This window comes from Natator depressus, chromosome 25 (assembly GCF_965152275.1).
Source record: "Natator depressus isolate rNatDep1 chromosome 25, rNatDep2.hap1, whole genome shotgun sequence".
In the NCBI taxonomy this organism is placed as follows: domain Eukaryota; kingdom Metazoa; phylum Chordata; order Testudines; family Cheloniidae; genus Natator; species Natator depressus.
In genome coordinates, this window is record NC_134258.1 from 14,330,860 (window position 1) to 14,356,506 (window position 25,647).

At 50.5% G+C, this 25,647-nt stretch overlaps 1 long non-coding RNA gene across 19 annotated transcripts in view; it reads left to right on the forward strand.

Moving 5' to 3' along the window:
* Window positions 1–25,647, forward strand: part of LOC141977659 (uncharacterized) — a 127,741-nt gene that overhangs the window by 61,889 nt on the left and 40,205 nt on the right. For all 19 annotated transcript variants that reach the window (XR_012636258.1, XR_012636256.1, XR_012636259.1 and 16 more), the window contains one exon: window positions 16,165–16,748. This is a non-coding gene — a long non-coding RNA (uncharacterized LOC141977659). The remainder of the gene's footprint in view (window positions 1–16,164; window positions 16,749–25,647) is intronic.

Consider the following 25,647-nt stretch of genomic DNA (forward strand, 5'->3'; position numbering starts at 1 on the left):
CCTACATTAAAATTCAAACCAGGGGCTCCCACATTGCTGTCTTGGGGCCTGATCCACAGCCCGCTGAAGTCAATGGGATGTATTCCACAGGCTCCTGTGGGTTTTGGATCACAGGGGGGCATGGAGTGAGGGACTGCCCAGAGAAAGAGCCCCTGTGATGGAGGAGGAGGGTGTGCAGGAGCGTGGGTCCCCACAAGTCCTTTCAGAGCCCAGATCAGCCAAACTGCTCAATGATGTCTATAAATATGCTGGAAGGAGCCAATTTTTATCGGTAAATGTCGGTAAAGTCGATGTCACAGTACACACCACAAACTGACAAATATTTCCATTGGTAATAATCAGAGTGTACGGACAGGCAAAGCAGGAGAGATGCTGCTTGAGAACGCCTTCGGGTTTGATTTAAGGCTACACACTTTGTAGATTTCAGCACGCCATGTTGACAGTTTGTGTTTTAACACTTACAAAGCTTTAACTTCTTGACTCTTAACAGCCAATCTCATTCAGTAATTACTGTCTGATGCTCACACCCCTCATTTCCTGCAAGTGTGAAAATTTATATCAATCAAAATTTTAAAATGCTTTAAAATAAACATTGGAATGATCAAAAATAAAAATGGCATTCTGCCAAGCGCCCCTCTGATCACTCCCCTCCCTCCTAGTGGACTGGGGAGGGAGCTAACTTGTGCTTGTGAAGTGCTTTGAGATCCTTAAGTGTGAGCTCTATAGAAGGGCAAATCTTTGCAGCTGCTAAGCTCGCCTGCTCCGCTCTGGGCTGCCCACTCCAGATGGGAGGAGTCAGGGCGTGAGGAACTCCGGGTGCACCTCATCGTGCTGAATCCCGATCAGGTGAGCTGGGCTCAGAGCTGGCTTGAAACTCGCAGGTTTGCCCAAGGTGACCGTGCTCCTGGCTGCACCTGAACCGAAGTCAGGTACTTAGCCTGCAAAAGCTCTTCCTCAAGCCAATCCCCACTGGCTCTGGTCTCTCCCTGACCCACTTCCAGGGAAAAGCACCTGTGTAGAGGTAGCACTGGAGTCTGGATGTAAAAAAAAGGGCAAGAAGCTGGTCCAATCTCACTCCATAGATACTGGGCCTGATCCTCCACCACCTGTGGATTTCACACAGCGAAAAGTGAGTGCAGAACACTGCCATTCTGACCAGGTTGTCTTTTGTGCATTGGCGTAAGCGGGGACATGAGGTGCAAGGCCAGGGATGATCAGGCTGCCAAATTGCCATGAGTAATCTCCCCCATCTCCCCACCCCGTGCAATGATTCTGTGCCTTGACTTGCACCCCGGTGGGGAAAGCCCACACTGTGTGGGCGACCTGGCAGCAGCTGGACCCGAGGGCTGCTAAGGAACAAATAAATCAGGCTTTGTTTATTCTGGTGCTGGGCTTGTTGTGTGAGTTCATTTAAAAGTGTTCCTCCTTAAATTACAGCCTAATAAATCAATACCCACTGAGGGATGCAGGCAAATGGGAACAGTTTGCTCAAAGAATTAAAGTTGGCTCAGAGGCTCTCAATCGCCACAGAGCACAAGGCGGCAGATCCCTGGCACGCACCCTGCCAGCAGCCAACATCTTCCCCTCCCACGCCCCACGCGCGTGTCCCTGGGCACACTGGAGGAAGGCAGTGCACAGGCAACCTCTCCGGCAGGCTGTGGCCCTGGGGAACAGGGGAAAGAATCCTGGCTCTGCAGGCTCCTTATTTGCATTGCTTACCCCTAGATTCCCCTTCCAAAGGAAGTCGGCCAGGGCTAGTCTCTCGATAAACCTCCCCTCCCCAGCATCACATGCCTGCTCCAGCAACCTGGAGCCTTTCTGTCTTCCGCCAGCCTCTGCCTTTCCGCTCCCCGCGGTGGTGGCTGCATGAGGCGCTCCCTGCGCGGACAGGTCTGCACTACGGTGCAGCTGCACCACTGTCGCGCTTCTGGGGAAGGCGCTCGAGCGCTCTCCTGTCGGCATAACACCCACCTCGGCGAGAGGCGGTAGCAATGTCGGCAGAAGAAGCTCCCCCGTCTACACAGGGGGCTACAGCTGGAATAACGACATCACTCAGGGGTGTGGCTATTTCACCCTGCTGAGCGAGGAGCAATACCGAAGTAAGTGTGTAGTGTGGACCTGGCCTTAGCTAATTACTGATCCATGTCGACTGGGCCTCCTTTCGGGGCTACCCAACGCCGCCCGGGCTCACTGTTGGTAAACACTTCCTTGGCCTTGCTAAACAGGGATTCCTCCTTAGGCAAGGTTCAACCTTAACGGGACCAGCCCCTGGCTGCCTAATGAGGTGTCCTCCCTAGGGTGGTGCTGCCCTGGACTCACTTCTTCACTTCAGATTGCCCTTTGCCTCTTGGCACGGGAATTCGTCTCCTTCCTCCAATTAATTCTGGCTCCTGATGTACAGCGTGGGTTGGGGGTGGAATGGGGTGGGGAGGGGATTCATCGGGTGAGGTGCAGTTATAGCTCATCACCCCGATAAGAGATCATGTCCTAAGGCCAGGCCTGCACTACAGACCTATATTGGTAAATCCACTTCCCTGAGTGAAGCAGGTCTCCCGACCTAACCCCCCATGTAGACAGCACTAGGGCTTCTCCCACTGACATAGCTCCTGCCACTCAGGGAGGTGCATTAGCTACGGCAATGGGAGAAGCTCTCTGGTCAGCGTAGCAGTGTCTGCACTAAAGCACTATACTGCAGCACCGAACGTGAAGACAAGCCCTCAGTGCACTGAACTAAATTGGAATTAAACTTATTCTGGAATAAGAGTGGTGTTGTATGGATGGCAAGGGCCGAAAAATGGTTAAAGGTTTTAAACTCTTTCACTGTCTAACACTGAAACAATATTACAGAGATTGGGGTTTCTGCAGGAACCCTGGTTTGCTTGGTTGCTTGGCAAACACATCATTAAACCTCCTTTTCACCTTTCATTAAAGAAAAGAAGGAGAAACAGTCCAACATTTGAAATGTAAAGGCGTCAATACAGCGTTCACTTTAACACCATGCCGTGTGGCCACCCCGTTTGCTTTCAGAGGCAAGCCCCCTTGTTGGATGGTCCCACAGATGGTGATAACTGACCCTTTGGGCAGAAGAGAAGAAGTTAATTGAGCTGGGTTGGAGTGTGGCGGTTATCGTTGTTGAAGTCTGATCCCATTTCCTCCTAGGTGGTAGGTGGGATTCAGCTGGAGTTGGTGGAGCTGCCAATGCCATCTGGGTCCCTCTCTCTGGCCTGGTCTGGCCAGGACATCTCTCAGGATTAGGATGATGAAGGCCAAAGGTTGCCAAAGACCGTGGGGGTGGCACCCATGATGGTAACTTCCATCAGTTCTTATTCCCCCCCTCACCCCCCAATGTCTTTTCTTTAAGGACCCAAAGAGGGAGTGGTGGGTGGACTAGCCCCTCCCTGCATTATTTTGTCCACCAATAAGGCCTTGTTTCTGAGAGACCAATTTTGGTTCAGTAATTTCCAGACCCACCTGTTCTTCTTTACTAAGCAGGATCTCAGCACAGTCCCGGAGGTCTATCAACAGTTGTTTGGTCTGGACTCCTTCAGTTTTTCGGCCTGGTTTGCGTGCACCTGTTCATAACGTTCTTCGCTATCAATAACCTGACCTCCTTTTCCTGCTGGATTCCCAGGCAGGCAAGACATTATAGGCCCAATTGTCACAGCAGCCTCCACACATGGAGTTAACCAGGGATCGTTAATGCATCTCAAACTCAAACCCTGCCTTATTCCAGATTGACTGTCACGTGTGGACATTCTGCAAAGTGCTTTGGGATCCTTAGGGGAGAGATGCTCTAGACGTTCCCGTTATTCTGGCGCTTTCATTGCAGTCGTCCCATCTCTGCTCCGAATGTGCGGCAGCCTCTCCATCATGTGCGACTGTCTAACCTGCCCCCCTCTCCCTCTCTTTGCATTTGAATTGTTTTTAACCCTCCCCCACTTGTCTCTCCCCAAATCCAGACGCTGGATGGCAGTCCATTGAAAATGCAGAGCAGCCCCCTTCCAAGCGCCCAGCTCTTTTGAACTAAAAGGATTTTCTCAGAGGCGAAGTTCAAATGTATGAACGTTATTTATTTATCATCCCATTATGTATTATTCATTTATTTAAAAATGAATGGCAGCTGTGCACCCGCTGTTTAATCACCAGTCTGGGGAGAGAGGGACAGGCGGAGACAGTGGCTTGGCCCGCTGATAACCTGGCACCATTACGTGCCGCCGGGGGACTGGCGCTTGCTGGAGATTTCGCATGAAGGCGAAAAAAAATAAATAAATAGCCCTGCCCCACCCCCGCTGTCAGCCACAGAACCCCCCTGAAGCCCAGGAAGTGGAGGGAGTGGCTGGAAGAGTGGGGTTGGCCCTGTGTCTGGCTGCAGGGCGGGGGCCCCCGTAGAGTCCGTCTCAGGCTGATGTTAAGGAGGAAGGAGGGTGCAGTGCTCAGGGCACTAGACTAAGACTTAGGGGTTCAAGCCCATGCTCTGCGTGACCTTGGGCAAGTCTCTTAGTCTCTGAGCCTCACTTCCCGTCTGTACAAGGCAGGGAAACTGGTCTGCCCTGCCTCACGGGGTGCTGGGAGGTGCTTGGACACTGGTAATTGGGGCTGTACAAACCCCTAGGACAGAGAAATGAATATTGCCTCTGGCTAGGACTCCTGGGTTCACTAGCCCCTCCTCCTCCACATCCCTGCTCACTTCTACCGGGATGGCGACAAGACATTCGCCAGCTAACAGTGACCAAGTGGCAAGGGAAGGATCAACCGGTGGTTCAGGCAGGAGGGAGACGTGGGTTCAGGTTCCAGCTCTGCCACAGACCCCCCCCGGGTGGCATAGTGTGAGGCATTTAATCTCCCTGGGCCTCCCTTCCCCATCTGTGCAATGCTTCCTTTGTCTGTCTGTGGAGCTGGGGCTGTCTTGTCATACGTGCAGCTCCCAGCACAACCAGCCGCTCTTGGGTGGGGTCTCTAGGTGCCATCACAGCCCAAAAATAAATACAGATGGTGACAAGGGAGAAAGTGGATACTTCTTTTTAAACTAAAAGAACAGCCTTCGTTGTCTGTTTTATCCCTTAGCCCTTCCCTCCATCTGTGCAATGCTGCTCTGTGCCTCAGTTTCCCTATCTGTGAAAAGAGGGCGATGACGTTTACTCTCCTTTGTAACATGCACTGAGCTCTGCGCAAACACTAAGCATTCGTATTGCCTGGAAAAGGTTCTGGGGGCCAGGATCCCACCGCCATGGTCAGCTGTTTGTGGGTGGACCTGAGAAGGGCAGTTGTGTAGCATGTATGATCAGGCTGGGCTACAGACAAACACCCAGAGCCTCTGCCAGAAATGTGGGGGGCAAATCATTTAGGTTTAAACTTTCCAAAGTGGCCACTGACTGTGGGCACCCTGACTTCTGGCTGCCCAACCCCAAGATCCCTGGGCCTCAGATTCAAAAGCAAATGAGCCCTAGCTTATCCCCAAGCAACTCTTGAGTTGGGGGTGCTCAGCACCATTGAAAGTTGGGGGGTTCCAAAAAAAAAAGGCTTCCAACACCCCTGGCAGCTGAGAATGTAACCTGTAACTTCTCAGTGCCTCAGTTTCCCCAGCTTTAAAGTGGGGATTGCTCTGGGGGAGCGGGAGGGAGCCTGCAGGCAAGGTTGCATTTTGCCTCCCTGGTGTTTCACCTGCATGGCTTAATTAACGTGCAAAGGACGATGAGTTTTCAGACGAAAGGCCCCAAAGGCTAATGATACATTTCTTCCCCCAAAGCTCACATTCCTCCTGTCCTGGAGCCAACGGAAGCCATTTCCCCCCACCCCATCCTCCCCTCTCCCATCCTCTGCCTTGCCTTGGACTTGCTCTAATTGAGAGAGACTCAGCCCCTGCCTCCCCCTGGAGCTTCCCCTGGGGAGCACATTGTCTGCTCCAGCCTGGTTGATGTAATCCCCGAGTCTGAACAATGCTTCCCCACCCCGCTCCCAGGGAAAGGGCATTAGCTACCCAATGAGATAATTACTCTGCAGGCCACCCCTAATCACCTTCCAGTCCAGTGTGTGGATCTACTTTCTGCCAGCTGGGAACAGGCTCCTCGTCTCAGAGCCCAGCCAGCCCCGCTGCTCCACACCAATGCCAGGGACAGTTCAGACCCTGCAACTGCTCAGCTTCGTCCCTGCTGTCTCTTACTCCCTTTTTACTTGGGTTTGATCCTCCCTGTGACACTTGGGCGGAAGGGGCGTAAAGCACAGCCCGATCTCAAGCGTAGGGACTGATCCTGCTCTCACTCACACCAATGTTACCCTGGGCAGAATGCCATGGATTTACACTGGTGCAAAAGACAGCAGGGAGCAGGACCATAGTGCTTTACACACCCAATTTGCACAGGTGTAAAAAGGTGCAAGGCACTGGGGAACTGAGCCTAAGGACTGGGTTAGTGGCGAGGGGGCTGCAGGTCAGGATTGAGGGGCATCAGAGCTGGGTGGGAGAACCCAGGGCTGGAATAACGGGAACGGGGGTGGAGGAGGCTGCATATCAGGATTGAAAGGCATCAACAGAGGTGATGCAGCCCAGAGCGGGAATAGATGGAGACTGTGGGTAGGGACTGTGTGCAGAGAGACCAGCACTGGAACTGCAGAGGGCTACAGGTCAGGACCGAGGTGCAGAACTGCACAAGGAGAAAGGGGGCATTTTGCCTTATCCTCTGCTTTGCCTTGCCCACTTGGCCTGAGTCTCGACCCTTCCTACAATTCCCCTTTGCTTCCCAGCTCACATCCCTTTCCCACCATTTGCATTGCAATTGATGGTGAGGTCTCAACAGTCCCAGTTACCAAAGAAGAGCCTCTTTCCAGCTGATGCACTGCTTGGTCAGAGAGCGACCCGCTGGCTCAGTGAGGCTGGGTCTCTACGCAGCCCAGAGGAATGAGTGGCCACTTCTCTCCATGGCTTTGATTCGTCCAAAGTTCCAGGAGAAAGGTCAGTCCCAAGGAATTTGAGCATTACGGGGGAGATGGGTTGAAGCATCAGGGAGCTCATCGGCTCCAGTAAAGCCTGGCTGTGTGGACCCAAAACGTTCCATATCCAAGTTTTGGTTATTCATCGAAATCCCATCCAAAGTGTCCCTGCTGCTGCCGGGAAGCTCTGCACTGAGCACACTGTGAATGGAAACCTCCCCGCAGAGTCCTTTCCCAGGGGGTTCTGGTACTTCCGCTTGCCAATCGTCTAACAAGAGAGCCCAGGTCAGGCCTGGGCCTTATGGAGCTTCTTCTTCTGACTCAGCTGGGAGCTCTCGGGGATGTCGATGCTGCAAAGAAGGAGTATTCTTAACTTGGGTTAGAAGAGCCATGAAGACACAGCAACTCGGCTGTTATCTCGGGTTAGCAGCTCGAGTTAAAGTCTGTTGGAGAACCGGGGGTTGAATTCAAGCTGCTTACCCAAGTGAAAGAGCACCCACGTCTTCGCTGTTATGTGAGCCTGAGTTCAGGCCGCACCTTTGTAGCTGTGTAGACGGGGGGCTGGAACAATTTGTATAGTGGGGGTGCTGAAAATCATTGAACCAAACTGTAAACCCTGTGTATGATGGAAACCATTTCAAGCCAAGGGGTGCTGCAGCACCCACGGCACCCCTAGTTCCAGCCCCTATGTGTGTAGATGTGCCCCTAGGAGCAGACAAGCCCTGCAATGAAACACAGTGTGGGGGGTGGAAGTAGCTACCCAAACTTTTCTCAACTTCACCAAAGATTAGTGGGTGGGATGGCACTCTGCTGGGAGCTTCCAGGTTTTCTGTTTTTGGCCAAAGTCATTTTCACCATGGTCCTGACTATTTCCCAAAGCTGTTTCCTCCTTTTCAGAGAGTGGTTTTTAAATGGGTCAGAAACACACAGAAAATGCAGGAGCCAATAGACCCCCGAGGAGTCTGCTTTGGGATAAAAAGTGGAGACTAGAGATTGGGTGGTCTCAGGGGCAGGAGCTGTCTATCATTATGTTTGTCCAGCATCTACTGAAAAGGAGCCCTGATAGTGACTAGGACCTCTAGGCTCTAATGCAAATAACCAATAACAATAAAGCCCAGAACATGGATTCCAAACTTACCCAGGATTTGGGGTATCCAGATCTGGACTCCAACATGCCATGATGTTTTGGGGTCCTGGCATTTAGGGAATGTGATGCAGACCTATCTCTGACAGACTTTTCCCCTGCCACTTGGAGCAAGCAGAGCCTGTCACTTGTTATTTTCTTTGCCTTTCTCAGTTCTTCCTTTGCTACATTATAAAAAGCTGCAAACCTAACAAACTTTCAGTGGGGAAACCTCCCCCGAAAGGGAAACATAGCTGGAGCAGCTGGTAGCAGGCTCATTCTCCCAGGGTTTGGCAGAGAGAGGGGGATGTTTTCCAGCCTCTGATGCTGGCTTTCCTGGAGAACAAGAATGGTTTGGGAAAGTGTCTGTGCTGGTGAATCTTCCCCCGGAGCTATCTAGCAGGGAGCCCCACTTGTCTGTATCCCCAGATTGTATTAAGTCTGGAGCTGGTCAGAAAAATGTCGTCACCTTTTGGTGGTTGAAAAATGGCTTTTAGGCTAAATTGAAATTCTGGGGAGAAAATTTCCATTTTTTCGTTAAAAAAAGATCAGGGCTTTTCATAAAAAATGGAACATCTTTCCGAGGGTCATTGGGGGGGGTTGGCTCGGTTTGTTCTGACAGCTGAGATTACAAAAATTAACAAATGTTCTGTTCGTACCTGATCCGCCTACCAAAACCTGTCGACGGCCATGACCGGTTTTCATTTTCCTCTGAAATTTTTCACTCTTTTGACCAGCTCTAACTGATTTTTCCCCCCTCTTACGAAACAGCGTCCTAAATCCTGCTCAGAAGCGGCCCTGGGTTGTGATGCTTGGTTACGTAGGGAGAGATGAGATTAGTAATAGGTGTGTGGGAACGTATATATCCATCCAGGAAGAGGCAGGGCCTGTTAGACCTTTGAAGGGGCGGCAGAAGAAGAAGTTTTGTCTGTCTCTATGTGTGACATCCGCCTCTTGGAACAGCTACACGCAGCCCTAGCACAGCTGCTGCCGCTGCTCCCAGTGGAGGGCAATGCACCGTCATCAAATCCTAGGAGGAAAGGGCAGCATTTGTGTGCAGCTAGGAGGAAAAACATCCCTCTGCTACTGAGGTGCACGTGACGTGACCGGCTGGGCTCAGCCGCCGATGGTTAATTTGGAGGAGCTGGAGTTTTGCCGTGCATTGGCAGGATCCTTGTGTGTGTAACATGTGAGAGCCAGTTTGCACATGGCGTTAACACCCCCCCCCCCCATCAGCATTGCCACGGCCAGTCTCTGATAATGAGACAGCTCTGCTCTGCCCCAGCAGCAGCAGCCAGCCAAGCACTGCGGCACAGACAGATTTCCCAGATTCCCCCACCCTGGCTCGGTCTGCATCATCCCACAAAGCAGGGCTTCTCCAGGCAGGTACAGTTCGTGCTCCATTCATCTCAGAGAAAGCAGCAAGCCAGCCAGCAGCAGTCTGTCCTCACAGCCTGGGATTCTGCAGGCACAGGGTGTTCTGCCCCAGGTCAGCTCTTGCTGGGAGGCTGAGGCCCGTCGCTCACTGCTGGGCACCTTGTGCAAAGGGACCATGAACTGGAATCCCCCTCTCACTAACTTTGCACAAGGGCCAATTGGGCTAGAGTGAAGGATTCTGGGTATCCTGATGCTCCAGATGTTCTCTGAGCAAGAGTCAGGGTAGCTGTTGTCGTCAGTCCATGCCCTGAGCAGGAGCAAGTGTGTTCATGGGGAAGGAGGAGGCTGGTTCGGCTTGTCCTTCTGTAGGGCCTGATGCCATGAGGAGCTGAATCAGACAGCAGTGGATGTGGCACCAGATCAGGCCCTTATCTTGTCCCCTTAAATCAGAGAGTGTCCCAGGACTACCAGGCTGCTGTGTGGGCAGTGAGTGAGATGGGGCTGCTTGGCCAAGAAGTGTGGGCTCAGCAGAAGCATCTCCATCCCCTTTTGATCGATGAGCTAATCCCTTCCTATTTGCCAGGAGGTCAGGGCCCATCTCCAGTCACACCTGACGTGCTACGAGCCAAAGGATAGAAGATAAGGCGACCCCCTCCCCTTCCCCCACCCACTGCTGTCCAAACTGGAAAAACAGATCCAACGGGCCGTGCGCTCAGCTGGGAAAACGTACCATTTTGGCGGAGCCCTGATTGTGCCACTCCCAAAACCACAAGAAGCTGGGGGAACCTGCTTTCAGCTGCCACTGACAGGAGAGCCTTGTCTGGCACGCTGGTTCATAGACTGGGGGGCCAGGACAGACCATGAGACCATCTAGTTGAAGCTCCTGCAGACACAGGTCCCGAGATCCCTGTGCGGAACCCGCTAACCAGGAGCTGAGTCCAGGGTGTCTGTTAGGTGTCTGAAGCAGCCAAGCTAGATTTAAAGCTCCCTAGGATGGAGAATCCACCACATCCTTAGCAGCCAGTTACCACTATCATTATTAGAGTGTCTTCGCACTAACTTAAGAACAGGGTCACATGGGTCATCAGCAGGTTTTTAAGCCGACCCTGCAGATTCACAGCACAGCTGGCTGCCACTTGAGCTGCAGGAGGAGCTGAGCCCTAGGCTGGCCTTTTTTCTCCAATGTTCCTGTCTGGCCTGTCTCCTGCTCCAGCTGTGAAACCTCGGCTCCAAAGACGAAACATCCCTTCAGGACAGAGTCCCCTCAAAGTCCAGCTTGGAAAGGCATCCTAACGCTTGGATGCTTCTCTGGATCCTTTGGGGCCTGATTCTTCCCGGCCTTGTTGCTGTGCTAATCTGTGACCCCTGTGCAGAGTGGGCACAGAAAGCTACCAGGGGAGTGGAGAATTTTGGTACCATTTTATGTGCACTTCACACGGGGGGGTAAGTGAGGGCACAAAAGGCCCAGCTCCCCTCTGCCCTGCACCTCCTGGAGTAATTCAGGCTAGTGCAAGGTGGGTATAACACACTGCCCAAAGCACAATAGGAATATTTCACGCCTGCCTTGCACTTACGTAAGTGACTCCACACGGGGCGAGGCAATGGAGAGCCATGGGAAATCAGGGCCGATAGCTTCCTGGCAAGAGGTTGGCAATTCTGCATCTGGCACTGCAGAGGCGACCGTGCCGGGAGCCCTTGCCAGCTCGCGTCCCTGGTGTGCCAGGCATGGTACAAGCACATAGTAAGGCGCAGCTCAAAGAGCTTACAGTGGTTCTCACCGTGAGCGTAGGTCCTGCGAGAGAAGTCTGTGGACATGGGAGGTGAGTAGACCAAGGCAAACCCCCCATGTCCCCTTCAGGAGCAGCTACAGCCACTGCTGAGACACCCAGCTCTGGACTTTCCCTGGCTAACTTTTAAAAAGAGAAGTGATGCCATAGCTGGCTCTGGGAGCAGCTTTTCGCCGGCAAGCCCCAGGCCCTAGTGAAGGGAGGCTCGAGGCAGCCAACCAGGCTCCTGCTTCTTTTGATGCTTTCAGAGAAGTGCTGGGGAAGGGGGAATAAAGGGAACCCAGCTACGGATGTCTAAATTAATGCCTGTTTCCCATTAATCCTGCTGTTTGTGGCTCTCGCTAGGACTGTCAGGAAGGGGTTTTTTTTACCCGCCTTTCCCCACAGGCTGGACGTTGTTACAATCAGAGCAATGTTGCAGGGAGACTTAATCCCCTGTCAGTCTCTCCGATCAGATGAGGTTCTCAAGGAAAGGCAGCAGCAGACCCTGGAAGAGGGAAAGCTGGGCAGCAGCAGAAGAGCTAAGGACCCATCCTCTCAGCTCATCACCACCGAGGTGGGCAGGGGCTCTCCGCATGCTTTGGTGCCGTGGGCAGTTAATTTAGCTTGTTCCAGCATTTCCTGGAAACACGGAGGTAAATACACACCGAGGGCCGTGTGCCTCCGGAACAGATGCGCTGCCGGTAGCCATGTCCATGGCCCTGCACCGTCCACGCCAGTGCAGGGCGAGCGTGAAGGGCAGTGAAATCAGAACACGAGCGCTGCCCATCACCACCACCTTTGTGCTGGTGCAGCTGACTAGGCGAGGAGCAGAGCAATGGAGAGTCAGACCCGGACGCTCCTGCCCTCAGCATGTCTATTTTCTATTCAGGACGGTCTCTTCTGGCCTTAATGTTTGCCCAGGGTTGGCCGCGGGGGGGGAATGGCTGCTGGGGGATGTGGACGAAGGGGAACGGGAGTTCAGATGGGTCTGTCTGTAGGGCTCCTTGTAATTTACAAAGCAGGGGGGAGCATTCCCAAAGAGGAGTTTCCCTCTGCAGTGATTTGAATATTTATAGCTGGGTTTGGGGCCTTAGAAGGCCAGTGCTGAGGGGGGTAGTGATGGGAGCCAGCCCCGGCCCCTCCCTCTCTCTTTCTTGCCTGATCTCTCCTGACAGACAAACACAGTTTTTCTCCTAAACAAAGTCCTTGTCCAGCCAAGCACACAATGCAGTGCCATTATCCAATGGGGGACGGAAAGGAGGGGTGTGGGCCGGCTGCCTGCTGACAATGCACACAAGTGGCAAGCGGAGAAGCCCCTATTGTGTCTGATCAGGAAGGGCTGAAGCCCATGTCTCTGGCCCAATGAATGGGACCATTGTGTCTGAGTCCTGCATCTTCTCAGTACCCACCTTCCCTCCTCCCCCTCCGCTCCAGCCTGCCTGGACGCCCTCGGCAGCCTGTCCACGATGGTACCAACCCATGGCAGCCAAAATTGCCTTCTTCAGACCCAGATGGTTCCTTTGCAACCTGGTTTTTTCCAGCCTTCTAGCAAGAGGAAGGAGCAAAACCTTCCTGTTAGAGGGATCATGGTGAAGGGCCATGACAGTTCCATCATGTGTTATTCTAAACTCATCATGGTCAGGCAGGCCTTCTTGGTACCTGTGGCAGATGCTATTGGCCAGGGGAAGCAGGAGGGGATGGGTTAGGATATTGATTAAATCAGGAGGGAAGATATTAGCGAGAGTGTTGTAAACAAGACACAAGCCATAATTCTTCCACTCTACTCCACGCTAATTAGGCTTCAACTGGAGTACTGGCACCTTGAGCGGGTTTTTTACCCACGAAAGCTTATGCCCAAATAAATCTGTTAGTCTTTAAGGTGCCACCGGACTCCTTGTTGTTTTTGTGGATACAGACTAACACGGCTACCCCTCTGATAACTGGAGTATCGTGTCCAGTTCTGGGCACAACACTTGGGGAGGGATGTGGATATATTGGAGAAAATCCAGAGAAGAGCAACAAAAATGATTAAAGGTCTAGAATACGTGACCTATGAGGGGCAGATTGAAAAAACTGGGTTTGTTTAGTCCGGAAAAGAGAAGATTGAGGGGGGACATGGTAACAGTTTTCAAGTACATAAAAGGTTGTTACAAGGAGGAGGGAAAGAAATTGTTCTCTTTAACCTCTGAGGAGAGAACAAGACGCAATGGGCTTAAATTGCAGCAATGGCGGTTTAGGGTGGACATTAGGAAAAAATTTCTGCCAGGGCGGTTAAGCACTGGAATAAATTGCCTAGGGAGGTTGTGGAATCTTCGTCACTGGAGATTTTAAAGAGCAGGTTAGACAAACACCTGTCAGGGATGGTCTAGATAATATTTAGTCCTGCCTTGAGTGCAGGAGACTGACTAGAAGACCTCTCAAGGTCCCTTCCCATCCTATGAGTCTATAGTCTAGGAGCTAAGCAGGGGGATTGGGCCCCTCTGACTCATGGGTTCTAGGCCCAGCTCTGGCCCTGACCTGGAGCAATCACTTCCCCTCTGTGAGTCTCAGCTTCTCCCTCTGTCAAATGAGGATGGTTATACTGACCTGGGGAGGGTGTCCGGCTCAATGGCCTGGCTTTGTAGTGCTTTGAGATCCTCAGGGGAAAGGAGCTAAAGAAAACCAAATCATTTGGCCAAGATCTTAAAAAGTACCTCATCCCAGCATTTTAACAGTACTTCAGCGTTGCTCTGCTCAGTTCCCATGTTCAGATCTTATGCTGGTGGAACTCCCTTGAGGTCATTGGAGTTATACCCTTGATTTGAGCCAGTGTAAATGAGATCAGAATCAGGCCCACCAGCTCCTCACAGCTTCCTTTTGCTGCGGGCTCAGGAGCAGGGAATGTCTGCTTGGGCTCTTTGATCTCTGGGGAGCTCATGTTTTATTCTCTCAAGTCTTCCCCCACTTCCATTTACATAAAAGGAGTGAATGGAGAAAGGGGGGTAGGAAGAGCCCACCACAGGCTGGTAGACACAGAACTTTGGGGTGCATTCCCCCAGTTCACTGGCTGCTTGTGCTGCAGAGTAAATAGTGGGGTTCTGAGTTTCCAAGGGAGAGACCACCTCGGAAGCAAATGCCAACTGAGTCCCAAGGACAGCAGCCTCTGATTTTGCAGGGGTAGAAGTGGTGGAAACCTATAAATTGCAGAAGTTGGAAAGAGGAATCTGTTTGCAATCTGGAAATGTAACCTCAAGCCCAGTGGTCCCCGAGTGCCAGAACCTGGCTAGAATCTCGTCTCGTTGTCAAACTGTCATTTGAGCTTCCCTAGTCTCTGACATCACTGCCACGGAGCGACACTCGTGAAGAATTCCCCAGAGAACTTGCCTCAAAATCCAGCCTTTGCCTGCCTCTTGAAATGAATGGGCCAAACGGAAGCCCTGTTCCAAAGTCTCTCTCTGTTAATAAGTACAGCAGATGTGGAAAAAGCCCCCATCCATAACTGAAGCCCTAAGGTGGAACTCTCTCTTCTTCAGTCTTGTTTCCAGGCAGGGAGTATTATAATGTGACCCCCCCCCCCCCAAACAATCTAGATAAAGACCAGCAGCATTGTACCTTAGAGGAGATGGTCTATGCTCAGGGTCAGATGTTACCCTACGAGCAGCTTGGGATTTAGCAAAACAATCAAAGCCACATATTTAGTAGGGTGGGTAACCGAAGTATGATCCATTGATCTGAGAAAAGGAACATCAGGTATCTGACTCCCCGTCCGTTTTGCTTTTGCAAGAAAGGGTCTACGCTTGTCCAATAATTCCCCTCTTGCCATGATTTCCCCACATTTGGCTGCTTGTTGTATAACTTTTAGGTGGCAACGTATGCTGGAGACATTTTTTTTGATTCTGCCAAGGCCTAACCCAGAGAACCTGATGGGGCTCATTGCAAAGCTTGGGTGACTCTTTTAATTTTTATGAAACTAGACACCAGCGTTGGAGTTTGGCTGCCTGAGGCTTGTGGGAGCAGGGGGAAATCTGCAAGACATCTTGATCTGACGGGCAAAATCAGGGTCCGCAGTATCAAGGTAGCTCAGCTGACTCCCGTGCGGGGTAGGAGACCTTGCAAGGAAGCATCCTGATGCTGTAAAGTGTGATATCAGTTTGGTAGCAGGAATCTGGGACTAGGTGAGAGGCAGAGCTGTTATCTAGTGGATCAGACACTGGGCTAGGAGTCAGGACACCTGGGTTCTATTCTTGACTCCGCCGCTGGCCTGCTTTGCAACCTGAGGCAAGTCACTTCACCTGCCCCCACAGGACCAGGAGTGTATGTTAATCCCAGTGTCCTGGCCAAATTCCACTTCTAAGATTTGCATGTCGTTTCAGCTGGATGCAGTATTCTTTACTTCCTGAGCTAAGGTATTATCTAGGGTTGCCGCGCATTGTTAAACACATCTCTGCTTTTCAGGGGTGGGCGAATTAAGGTACCTATATCTTTTTGCTAAGACTGAAAAGCCCTTTGGGATCTTTTTGGAGACGAGGTGCGATGTAAATGTCCTATATTCACTGTGAGAGACGAGGTGGGTCAGTTAATATCTTTTGTTGGACCAACTTCTGCTGGGGGAAGGTACAAGCCTTGGAGCGACACAGAACTCGTCTTCGGGTCAGATTTATTGTGTTGTTTGGAGATAGTCTTGTGGGTAAGATACTGGACTTGGGAGAACTGTTTCAGTTTTTGCCTGTGCCGCAGATTCCCTGTGTGACCTGGGGCAAGTCACTTACTGGATCTGTGCCTCATTTCCCCAGCTGTAAAATAGGAGATCAGGACTCACTGTCTGTCCCATCTCTTTACATTGTAAATTCTTCAGGGCAGGGACTTTGTTTCTACAGAGCCCAGCACAATGGGGCTGTAATCTGGATAATGTCTGGAGACATAGCTTACTTCTCACCTTCTACCAAGACATTGTTTAACCATCTCTTTATTTGTTTGTTTGTTTTTCTTTAGCCTTTTGCAGAAGAGGAAGAAAACCAAACCACCGCCAACTCCGAGGGATGCCGTTCTGCAGCAGTCCCAGCCAGGGAAGAGGGATGGAAAGAAGCATGCCTAGTTCAGGGGGGAAATAAAGAACATTGCAACACGCAGGCTTTGAATTTAACATAGCCGAGAGGGTTCTGTTCTCTAAGCTGGATTGTGACCTACAGCACGGCATGTAAGAACTGCCTAGATGCGTCTGTGCCTGCAACGCACGGGCAAGATGCAGACTTTCCACAGGCATCAATGGAGACAGGAGAAAACAAACAGCAACTTGGCCCAGGGTCTGCCTAGAGACAGCGAGGGCTCAACAGAGGCAGGTTACGCTGCCCCAGGCCTAAGGTGGGCTGGACTTTTCCTGCCTATGAGGAATTGCCTGGTCAGGAAGAGATTAATGTCATTGTCTTCCACCTGCAATGCTTTGAGTGGCTCTAGATGATTGGCTGGCTTGGCTGTATAATCTTTTGCAAAGATGAAAATCTGGGGGATCCAGAAGGGAAGGAGCTACCTTACTGCCCACATCCACGCAAGAGCCCCCTGGCTGTCTCTTGCAGAAGGTAAGCCTCAGCTTTTCTTGCACTGTTACTGCCCTACCCCACACACACACTCACACCTGCCCCTAGATGAGTCCCTTCCACTGATCCCTAAACCCCCAGGAATTGCCCAGACACGTAGAGCCCGTGGATGCAGCACAAACACCTCATGATTCCTGGTGATGTTAGGGAGGGTGAGTTTCTGCAGTGCGGCAAAGGGCAGACAATACAGATCCCTGAGTTTCAGGTTGTATCAGCAATCTCCTGGGTAAAAGCAGCCCTGGGTTGAGGGGCAGAGGAGAGCAGGAGAAGACCTGGGAGGGGGATGGGGGTACAAAGCAATGGATGATAATCAGAGGAAACTCTTGGATGGGTGATGGAAGTGAGGAATCCCCGTCAAACACCTGCGACTCTCTGGGGACTCTGTGCAGTGGCTCAACATCTCTTGTGTCGGGGGCCATTTGGCTCTGGGATCTTGGTTTTCAGGCCCCTCTCTGCCATAGAATGACAGCAAATTAGCAGTGGGGGCAGGAGTTTAGCCTATGGAGACAGGAGTTGGACCTGGATGGGGGAGCAGGATTCTGGGAGTCCCAGCCATGAGTGTCAGTGGGAATTAAGGGATCTAGGCCTTGTACCAGCCTTCTGTCTAGGGGTGAATGTCATCTGGGAGAACTCGTTATTATTTGTGTTATCATGGTGCCAACAAGCCCTAGTCCTGGACCTGGATCCCATTGTGCTCGGCGCTTTACAAATACCTGAACAAAAAGACCGTCCCTGCCCAAAAAACTTACAATCTAAATATGAACCAAGCAACAACAGACGAAGATAGACTGATAGGGGCATACAAGGAAACAATGAGACGGTGTTGGTCAGGGAGACAGGCCGTAGTCTTTGTCTGCGGCCTGACCATTGCCAAGTTTTTTTCAGTATCATGACAAAGGAGAGTCCTGAAGGAGGAGGATGGGAGGGGCTGGTTGGAAACAAGAATTCCAATTTGTGAAAAATGTCAAGATTTTGAGATTTCTTTTTGTTGTGATTGGAACAAAAACTAGCCCTTTCAGAGACAGAGACTCTTCCACCCCACACCAGCCAATAGCTTGATGGTCAGAGCAGTCATCTCATTGGGAGACTCAGGTTCAAGTCCCTGCTCTGACTCTCACCGACTCCCTCATCCCAGTCACCAGGCTATAGACTCAGTCTTTCTCAGTCTCTCCTGTTTTCATTTTATACAAATAGTTAAATATTCATTGGGCCAGAGAGCGAGAGAGAGAAATTCCATCCTGGACCCAACAAAATTTACATCAAAACTGATACATTTCTGCAAAAAGTTTTGGTTTTGACAAATTGGCATTTTCTGATGGAAAAAAAAAGTTTTGTCAAAAAACTCCTGACCGGCTCTGGTAATGAGTTGGTTTTGTTTACAAGGAGCTGATTCCGTGTGGGAGGGGCAGCATGCGAGGAAGAAGGAAGGTGCTTGTTGGAAGGTGCCCATCTGAACCATATAGAGTCAGCAAAACTGGGCTGGAAATCTCAGAATTAGGGCCGGAGATGCCACAGGAAATGGCCCCTCTGGATATTTTAATGCCTCTACCCGAAGTAGGAATTAAAGTGGGAGAGGAAGGACAATAATGACTTTAAAACAATGCAGCGAGTTTTCTCCAGGGTTTAAGGTCAGGTTTGGGTTTGAGGCCCAGATCTCAGGTTTGGTTCTCATTCCATCTGAATTGGTTCAGGCATTGCTCGAACCCTTGGTCTGTTTTAATCTGAATCTGGGACTTTCCAAGGAGTCCAGGGGAATTAGGTGTCTGATCCTGTTGAATTTCAAAGGAAGTTGGGCCCCTCTATTGCTTAAGATCCTTCAGAAACCTCAGCCTGAAATAATAACGAGGGGGTGGCCCTTGCCCATCCTCCTGGGCTTAAGGGATGCCTGCTGCACCCCCTGGCCCTCCCATTGGGCACAAATGAAGGCCAGAATTTTCAGAAGCTTTCAGCCTCTGTTTAGAGATCAGACCGTGCCAGCCATGCTCTCATTGAGTAGTGCTGCTCGTCTCAAATACCCGTCGAATCTCACGGAGATCGCTTGCCACATGACGTATTGCTCAGTGGGAATGGCTAAGTGAGGGGCCATATTTTCTCACAGGCCGGGTGCTGAGCTCTCGAGCTGTCCAGGACACGATTTTGTTTCATTTTTACCATGCACTAATTTCTATATGAAAAATTTTTTTTTCATTTTTGTCAAAATTTTTCTTTGATTTTTTTTTTTCAGGTTTTTGTAACAAAACAAATCAACTCTACAAGGCAGTTTTGGGTGACTGGGAAATTTTAAGCGTTTTTTGTTTTTTTTTAATGAAAACACAGAAATTGTCAATAAAAACAGACATTTCCATTGAGTCAAAATGCCCCTTTTCCATGGCAAAACTTCTTAGTAGGACGTTACCAACCAGGGATCCTGAACTCTTCCAAAAATCTAGCTGCACATGTCTCCGAGTGCTTTTTACGAAAACTGGCGGCTGAGCTCTTTGGAAGGTCCAACCCCAGTTGTGGGTGCTGAGCCTTGGCAAATCTGGCCCTGTGAAAAATTCAACCCCATGTAAACAACTCAATCCACAGAGGAAGTTTCCAGAGGAGGCTCATCAACTCATCGACTCCCCTGCCCTAATGAGTCCATTTCCTCTTGCTCCCAGTGTCCTCATTTCTCTGCTGTGAAGTCACTTTCCATTGATCCTGGCTGCCTAAGAAACAAACAAATCCCTAAATATATACATATATAAAGGAACATTTCTTCCTTGAGGCATTTAGCTCCCGATCCTTTACTGCCACAGAGGTTGCCAGTGCTCTCCATGCGAATGCACAGACCCCTCCTTCCTACCCTGCACAAACCTCCTTTCACTTGTTTTCCATGGAGGGAGAAGTCAGGTTTACCAGCCCAGTGTCGTCCGACTCCATCCCACGTTGGTTTTGGTTTTGGGCTTGATGTTTTTAATTTCCAAGCTATTTGCTTCACACCAGCAAAGGGGGAATGGAACATTGTTCTTTGAACAACAACAGATCCCTGGGAGTTAGTCAAGAGAAACTACACACCCTAAGGTCTTAAAAGCTCCGACTTTTCACATGACAGTGGAGCTGTCCAAAGCATTAGAAAAAGAAGTTTCACCTTTCCTTGTGTGTCTCTAAATACCGAACCCCCGTTTGCAGGGTTTGCAGGCACTGTTATGTCACCCTTCATCAACCCCACTGTAACAAGGGTATTTTTTCTTCTTCTCCTGCTGTGCAACTGGAAGAGAGCCCCATGCTGACTGGAGAACCAGAGAGGCTGAAGGTCCATGTATAATGTGGCAAGCTTCCCCAGTACCTGAACTCACACTAATGTGTCTCCCCCTCAACTTGGAGCTCACCTCTGCCCCAGCGTGGTCTCTGTTGCCCAGTCGATCCTTGGCTGCTCTGCTGAGACTGCTGCTAAGAGAAGAGTGGTTTGTGTGAGGTGGATATTTGTCCATTTTGACCTGGGTGTAGAACCACCGATTTGTGTTATGGAGGCGTCTCAGCTGCCATCAGCTAGCAGTGGCTATTTTCAAGCCTCTAAGACCTGGGCCCTGATTTTCAGAAGCAGCTGAGCACCCACAGCTCCAGCTGAAGGCCATGATATCTGTAGGTCCTCGTCTTCTCTGAAAATCAGGCCCCTAGAGTGGAAATCTGGATCTTATGAGGCAGAGGAGTGCATCCCTGAGGCCTATGCTCCATTGTTAGCCGCCATCTTTAAACATGGCTGCTGCTTGGCCTGATTTCTACTCTGAAGGTGTTTGGTCAGTGTGGGTGAGTGACTTCACCGCCCTGTGCCTCGGCCAAACCAGCAGTGGAATGAGGTTAATGCTGTCCTACCTGTGAGGCTTGTCCAACTGACCGTGAAGTGGTTTGGTGTTCTTGGCCGACCGGGGTCTAGACAAGGGCGAAGGATTGGCACCAGTCCTAGTCTTTGACATCTTTGTATATTAGCCTTTTGCTAGGCTCCTGATCGCTGCCAGTCTCGCAGGAGCTGCAGGCTCTGAGCTGAGTGTTTTCCAATGGGGTGGCCATTTTGTCTTGTTGAACCATCTCCTGTGACGTTTCTTCGGGAGGTGGTGGGGGGGCTTCCACCTTGCCTCTCTCTTCTGGAGCGCTGGCAGCCACTTTCGGAAATGAAAGATCTCTTCCTTTTCTAGGTTTAATCCCTGGACTTGTAGCTGAAAAACACATCCTTCTTCACTGAGCTAACGAGCCTGACCATAGGCCCAGCATTAACGATTCTCTTTGAAATTACTGCCTGCTCCATCCCATCTTTCCTTTCCTTTTCAGATTACCCAATGCCGCAGCTTCTGGTTGCAAAAGATGGGAAAGCATTCTTCATTCTTGTCTGAGCCCCCAGAGCCAGGTTCCCGAGGGATTCTGTTTGAAGGTCTCATCTAAGCCCTGCCAGTGCAGAGCTGTGAATGGGATGCCCTTTGGGGGGTGGTGGTGGTGGAAGAGATGGAGGAGGTACCGAGCCCCTGCCCTCAAAATGAGATTGATTGGGGAGGGGGGAAATCTCCTCCCAGAAAAAAAGGTTTTGCCCTGTTTAGTGGAAAGGTCCTTCTGAGTTGTCATTCCAGCCGGAGAAGAGAGCTTTCTCTGCCATTAAGATAGAGGTGGAAATTAAGAGTTGAAGCTAAAGCCAGTGAGGCCAATGGGAGTCTTTCCATTGACTTCAGTAGACTTTAGATGAGGTCCTAGGGTCTAGATTGTCAGAACAGGTCACCCTGATGCCCAGCGAGCTAGGCTCTTTGGAACATCCAGCCCCAAGCCTTCATGGGAGAAGGAAATTAATTCTTCCTTGGAACCTACCTTGACCATTACTTTGACATGAACAGGGTCTATTCCAGGAGACCCTTCATGCACACGTATCTGTATCCAGAAGAGTTTGTGAGGTAAGGATGAGTTCAGCGCCTAATGGGAACAAAAAAGGGGCTATTGTCTCGGACGGTATCTGCACTTGGGCAGATTTTAAAGCTGGAAGGGGGACCATTGTGATCATCTAGTCTGACCCCCTGTAAAACTCAAGCCACTTTCCACAGTGTGTTAATCCAGCAGTTAATGTCTGTTCTGAAGTGTAGGGCAAGTGAACTAGACCATCATGAGCAATTGGATCCTACTGGATGGAAGTGCTTGGGCCCTGGTGGAGGGTGACCCTAATGTTATGCAAATATTCACCAAGAAGTTGGAAATTTTTCACATTTCATGACACTGGTCTGATCTTCTGGGAAACCTGAGAGATTATGCAAGTTTTCACTTAAAGCCAGGATGTTTGGTTGTTGTTTCCCAGTAGTGATTCTGCTGTTAACAGTTGCCATTTGGTTCAGCTGAAGATCAGTTTCTGGGATATCAGGCAAAACCTGGCTTGCATTAGAGGCTGCAAACGGCATCGGCTCAGCTTGCCTTGAATTTTCTCTAAGCCAGTAATGTCAGCGGGGAATTCTGAAAACACAGAGCTGACCCCGGGTCTGGCATAAGTCGGCGTCGCTCCCCTGAAGTCAGTGGCAGTCGGCAGAACGGCGTCGGTTCGCAGCAGCCCGGGGTCTGGCTCGAGATGTCCGAGCATGCGTCCAGTGAGTCATGATGTGCTCCCCCAGCTCTTATAAAAAGATGAAATAACTCCCCCTCCACCCCCCGCTAATTCTGGAGCCCAGAGCTGCTCCCAGGGAAATGAACAACAGAACTCGGCTCAGCCTCAGCGGGAGCAGGATGCGGCCTGTCAAGAGGGTGCGTCCGTGTTTCCAGCTCCCGCGGAGCTTTGGCCTGGCTCCAGGACACCGCTGGTCACCTGCTGCTCCTGGAGGCTGGCCCGTAGGGAGGAGCCGTCCCAAGAGCATCAGTTATTCGGGAAAGGAGCGTCGCCCTCTTGAGACTGAGAGGGGGCATCTCGCTACCACACCCAGTGCCCAGGTGCTCACAGGCCCAGACAGTGCCCGTCTGGGTAGCCAACCAGTCCAACAGGTGCCACTCGGGCTGCTCTCACCACGGCCTGTCATATGGCAGCCATGGTCACTCTGGAGTGCTGAGAGCAGCTATGTCCGCCTGCCCCCTCTGGTTTACAGGAACTAGTTTAGCGAGATTAATCCTCGCATCGGCACTAACCCCTGGCTCCCCCAGACGCCACGTCTTCCCCTCTGAATCCGTGGATGCTGACTGCCCTAGAATTGTGGGAGGGGGGCAGTGCCCCCGTCTTGGCTCTCCAGCTGGCCGGAGGACATGGCTGGGTGCGGGAGACGGCGTCAGGAGCTCCAGTGGCAACTAATTAAATGCGCAGCCCCGTTAGCTTTGTTCCCCCCCCAACCCTTCTCTTCCCGCTTTGCCGCCTGCATCATTATTTGTCCCTTTTAAACACCCCCCTGCCCCGCTCCTCCCTCACCAACATGGTAAATAGGGGGCTGGCTCCTTTTCCCTATTATCCTGCAGAGACCTGGGGTGGGAGGGGACAGCCAGCTGAGCATGCTTCTCGCTGCCCGACAAAAGTAGGGCACCCAGAGCAGATGCTCTTTGGCTGAACGTGATGGGCGAAGCCATCTTGTGCCTCCGTGCCTGGCTCTAAAATGGCCGCCCGTCCCAAAATGGTGCTGAGCACAAGACGCCATCTGCAAAGCTGGTCCCACGCCCAGCGTGGCCTTTTTATGCAAAACGGAATTAATTAGATTTGAATATGGTAATTAAGCCATCAAGCCCTCCAATACTAGTAGTTTTGTTCCTTTCTTTTGGTGCTCTCCTCCCCCACTGTCCCCCACCCGCCTTCACGCCCAACATACCCTTCCTGCATCCTAATTAAATGTTTCGTGTAGGAAATGCCATCGCTTTCTCTTCCCCTTGACTTCACCAGGCTCTGTTTTGTCTTGGGGATCCCTGTTCAGTTCTCTTTGGCAAATACCCCTTCATCTCTAGCCTTTCTTACCAAGCCCGCATCTCCCCTTCCCCTGAAACGTAGCTATACAATATGCAACAACCACGCCAGGGGGAAATTTCCAGCAGATTCATTTTAAAAGCCCCTTTTTGAAAGCAATATATTTATATCAGAAATCACATCTTCAAAAAGGTAGAGCCAGATATTCAGCTGATGTAATTCTGCATAGATCTATTGACTTCAGTGGAACTATGCCAGTTTACACCGCCCGAGAATCTGACCCTCAGCCTTCATTTCTAATACAAAGACTTTTCTGTCTTCAGTATCTTTCTGCATTGCACCTGGTTAATGTATTTGTATGAGCCAGATGTAGGTGGGGAGCTATATTTATATACAGATTAATATAAATTATGTGCTGTAATAGCTTTGATTTAAATAACGTTGACTGGGATGTTCAGTATCATACAACTCAAGTGGGAAAAGGGGTTTCTAAACTATTTCCCCACATTAAAACAAATTCAGGTGATATTTTAAACATCTCTTCTAAGTCCTTGCATCACTGACACCTCCATTTTCTTTCCCTTGCACATACACATCGTGTTTACCTGCGGCTGTTTGTTTCAGTGCAGCTGACGTGGCAAGAAAAATTGTCCAGTGGTTAGAGCAGCAGACAGGCCATCAGGACTCTCCGGTTATATCTGCAGCTCTGAGTGGGCAGAGGGGTTTAGTGGCTGGAGCAGGAAATTACGGATTGGGACTCCTGGGGTGACATCCTGGCTGTACTGAGGCAGGTGGAATTTTCCCACTGACTTCAGTGGGCCAGGACTTCACCCCGGGTTCTATTTCGGGCTTTACCATTGACTTTGTTGTGCTTCCTTGGACAAGTAACATCATGACTCTGTGCCTCAAATTCCACATTATATCATGGTGAGAAAGACACTTGCCTCCCGGGGGTCTGAGAGTTAATGAGTGAATAGTTGGAAGGTGCTTTGAGATCCGCAGATGGAAGGAGCGAGCTGTAGAAATGCAAAGCTTTATTATGTATTCATTAGAAGACCACACCTAATATTGAAATCCCCCTGTGTAGCTTAGTAGAATATAGACTCTTGCTGTTACTGTTGTTACTGTCTTGTCTGATGCACACAACAAGGTTGAATTTCTCTTGGATATTTTATAATTTACAAAGAAAAAAATGGTGTTTGAATGCACTTTCATCCCTCCGTCCCCCCCAGGGAAAGATTTTAACCAGGAATTAGATTTTTTTCCTTTCCCTAAATTTCCTAATAGCTTATATCTGATTGATTCAGCTGCTCTGACCCTGTAGTCTGCCTCGGTGCTGCACGGTTTGGGTATGTACCAGGAAGAGCGCATGGCCGGACACTTCAACTCACTTTCACAAATCTGCAGCCTGCAGGGAATCTTTTTTCCCACATGAACATTTTGTTTTCTTCAAAAGTTTTCTTTTTCATTTTTGCTGAAAAAAATTGGGTTTTGGCATTTTCCAGGTTTTCATTGAAAACCCTAAAATTGATAGTTTTGGGGTTCAGTTGCTGAATACCCAAATAACCTTCAGGTTTTGAACAAAGGCTTGATTTTTTTTGTTTTTGGACAAAACAGGCTTTTTATTTATTTTTGAGAAAATTCCCGTTTTCCCAACAAGCCGTTTTCCATTAAAAAAAAAAAAAGCCCATTTAGACATCAAATGTTTTGAGACTCTCTATGCAGATCACGGAGATGAGTTTGTTTTTTTAAAGTCAGAAGAGACCATCAGAGCATCAAGTCTCTGGCCCACTGCCTCTTAGGCCAGAGAACCTGGCCCAGTTTCCCCTGTATTGAGTCCTGTTGGTCAATCGCACCAGGTCAGACTCAGCAGAGAGGCTCAGCTCCCCTCGCGCTGGGTTGGGGCTGAGACACACTGGTGAACGGCAGGTGATGGAGGAGGAGTTTGCCCTGCCACTGCCTGGTCTGAGGATAAAGTTGTGTTATCCTCAATGAGTCTTAGGCCTCAATACAGGCTTG